This window comes from Lepisosteus platostomus, chromosome 2 (assembly GCF_059453375.1).
Source record: "Lepisosteus platostomus isolate fLepPlt1 chromosome 2, fLepPlt1.hap1, whole genome shotgun sequence".
NCBI lineage: Eukaryota > Metazoa > Chordata > Actinopteri > Semionotiformes > Lepisosteidae > Lepisosteus > Lepisosteus platostomus.
Window position 1 is genome coordinate 53,533,864 of NC_142612.1, and position 3,746 is coordinate 53,537,609.

At 34.7% G+C, this 3,746-nt stretch overlaps 1 pseudogene; it reads left to right on the forward strand.

The window, feature by feature from the left end:
• The first annotated feature begins 2,311 nt into the window (after positions 1-2,311).
• LOC148676495 (olfactory receptor 6N2-like) lies at positions 2,312-3,243 on the forward strand (annotated as a pseudogene).
• The last annotated feature ends 503 nt before the right edge of the window (positions 3,244-3,746 follow it).

The following is a 3,746-nucleotide window of genomic DNA, read 5'->3' on the forward strand; positions in this document are numbered from 1 at the left end:
TTGTCTCAAATAAAGTAAATGGGAGGTATCTCACAATAATGTTAGCCAATAGAAGAGAAGATTCCTGTATGAAGCTGAATTGAATCTAAGGAAAACCTGAGAAAGCAGTAAGTCTGTTAAAGATCCTGAATATTGTATAGGCTCTTGTCATGAAACCATCATCAAAATGAATGGTTGTTATAATACAGAATGCATACTGTAGATAGAGTTAAATACTAAATACTGCTGTTATTTAGAGTTATTGGGTGTATTGGAACTCCATTTTAATATAGAAGAAGAGTTTCTTGTCCAGCAGTTGTGTTCTGTGCAGGAAGAGCACAGTGAACAGATTCAGACTCCAGGTATGTGACTTTGTACTTACTGACTCTTTTTTTCCTTCAGTGTGTTTAGCTTGCTGTATCAGATAAGAGAATACTGGTTTCTCCAAAATCTTTGAAAATTTAATCTTTTATATGTGGAAGTACACTCTGCTACTATTTTTGCTGAAGTTTATTTACAATCTATAATAGATCATTCTAAAATTGTTCGTTATACTGTATTTAACATATTCATAAATATGTTGTATATCAGTGAGTTAATGCTACTCAAAATAGCAGTTATGTTTATGACCCTGTTTCATATCTTAAGTCAATGTAACGCTGTATATGTTAAGAAACACACACATATACATTTTTGACGTCTCATGTCACTCTTTAATAATATTTATTATACATTACAACAATAGTTAATTAAAAGCCTTCTCTGTGTTATATTTTTTTCTTTGAAAAGCAACACATTGAAATGGTATTGTCCTTGATATTAACATTAAAATATTAATAATATCTTGTATTTTCATTTTATTTGAAAATATGTTTGTGTCTTACATAGAACTAATTAATTTCTTTCTTTGTTTTTTTAATGTGGAAATATTTGACATTAGAAATCTTTTTGAAACATTCTAAATCTTCTGAATTGAATGTTCCGAACCCTCAGTTTGTACTGTATTACAGCTGAAAATATATTTCCCATTGCTTTCATCCTGCTTGGAAGAAGGGAATTAATGACACAGGATGTGAACACATCTCAGCTGAGAGCTTCAGTAGCAGAAATATTTTCCTTGACCCACCTCTGATGTTTGGTAATCAAAGAGATTTGACTTTGCTTTTTGAGTTTTAGTTTTTACTGCATCATTAGATTTTCAGAACAATAACAAAACTTAAACTTCCACTACTGCTGTTAATAATTATCATAATTAACGGCTTAATTATAATTAAGGAACAAGAATCTGGAACAAGATACCCAGCCATGTTGTTGAAGCCGATACAATGTCTTCATGCAAGAAACAGCAGAAAGATCAATCTGCTCTAACTACCAAACAGACTAGAAGGGCCGAATGGCCTCATCTTGTTTGTAACCTTTCATATGTTCATATCGTTGTCATCATTATTATCATCATCATAATTATAAAACATTCTCCTGCTACTACTGATACTTCCACTATTAGTTTTAATATTCACCATCATATTGAAATATTAAAATAGGGGAACATCAGGTTAAGTTATAAATCAACCATGTTTCCCTCGCACAAGATAATTTCTCAGAGAAAACTGGCATTTGGAGCTTTTCTTATACAACGTGCAAAATTGATATGGAGGATCATGTGCAGAAGCCATTTCAATGGCTTAAAGGCCTAAATCTCACCTGAGACTCAAAGTCAAGCAAAACTGAAATAACAATACTTCCTGATAACTTTGGAATCCCTAACTACCAAATTACAGTGAAACTGTAATTGCCATATCCATTTTATTCATACATCTTTTTCAGATGAGATATTTCCTAATTTATGTTAAGAGCAGGTTAAAAAAATGACATTTTATTTTATAGGCTAGGTGCATTTAATAATGAACTTAATTACCAATTGTGGATTTTATTTTCAAGTTACCCCCCACCCCTTAAACTTAAGTATTGTTTTTATATTGATCGATCTTAAAGTCCTCAATAGGACAGAAGTCACCTGCATAATAGATTGTACAGAGTTTTACAAAATCTTAAGGGCTGCATTTTCTGTTTCAGACAGGTTACAATTGTGGCAACATTTAAACTGAAATGTTTATAAGCAGACTTTTTCAAACAGGTGGGGAAAAAATCAAAGCTCAAAGACGCACTAAACTAATTTAAATAATCAAATCACCAGTTCAATTATTGTCTTATGAAAAGACTAAGATGAACTAAACGTAACATTGAAAAACCAAAAACCGTAAATAAAAAAACACATTTACTCTTACTCCTTCCAGGCTCCCTTCTTCTGTCAGTATACCTGAGCTTCTGAGTCATGAGCAGCTCCAATGTCACCTTGCATTCTGAGTTCATCATCGTGGGAGTGCCAGGCCTGCAGGAGCACTATACTGAACTCTTCATCATCTTCTTCATCCTCTTTCTGGCCACATTCCTGGGTAATCTGCTCATCCTGGTGTTAGTGGCCCTGGACCACTGGCTCCACACACCCATGTACTTCTTGCTGTGGAACTTGTTCTAAAAACCGTTACTGTCATACCCAAGTTCTTAATAGTTCTTTCGGGTTTTGACACAACCATATTCTTCTCAAGTTGTTTTACACAGATGTATTATTTTATCTCATTTTCAGCTGTTCAAGTATTCCTTATTGCAGTCATGGCTTATGATCGTTATGTTGCCATAGTGAAACCTCTACATTACAACACCATCATAAGCAGCAAGGTCTGTTTTACAATGACGGCCTCAGTTTGGGTGCTGGGTTTCCTTGTGCCCATAACATCTGTAGTACTGGAAAGCACTTTGCCATACTGTGGATCAAACCTCATCCTGCACATTGCCTGTGACTACCCCACTGCAATGTCATTAGCCTGTGGAGATGTCACAGCACAAGTAAATTTTGCTCTGTTTCTTGCCATGGTTGTAATTTACATTCCTTTCCTATTTGTCCTGTGGTCCTACTACAGAATTGTATGGTCAGTGATAAAAATGAAAACTGTGGAGAGCCGTAAGAAGGCCTTCTCCATGTGCTCTTCACATGTGACTGTCGTTTTTCTGTACTATGCTTCTGCTGTGGTGGTGTATATTGGTTTGAGAGTTGAGAGTATCTCTCCTGATGGACGCATCTTCATTGGTGGGCTGAATTACTCCCTCACCCCTTTGGTGAATCCCATCATTTACAGTTTAAGGAATGAAAAAATCAAGGCAGCAGCACACAGATACTTAAGGCTTCAAAGTTTTTTTTCAGTATAGTGCAAATAATTCTGTCAACACCACTAAATGAGACGCCTTTTCAAAAATGTCAATGCTCATTCTGCTTGAGGGGTTGAGCCAGTACCTCCATGTTGGGGATTTTTGTTCTGACCTGAGTAGTCAATTAAACAATTACCTAATTATTTTCACAGTTACACATATATACTGTATGACTGGTAAGGGAACTGATATTCTTCTTCCAGTTTTTTATCCAAAACATTCACTGTATAACTACCTTGAAATTTAATTATACATAATTTGATTATGAAGTTAATTAAGTAATTTGACATGCATTGTGTAAAGCTAGGGTGGAACAACAACCAAAAGAGACGTCAGAAAATACATTTGAGAGTCTTTAGTCTATCCATAACATAACTATACAGTACCATGTTTTTATGAGGTCCTTATCTCAAGAAATAGATACAAAACACTGTCATTTCGTCAGTACACATCATTATGAAATGATTATCACACTTACAGATGCTGATATCTGCATGAAATTG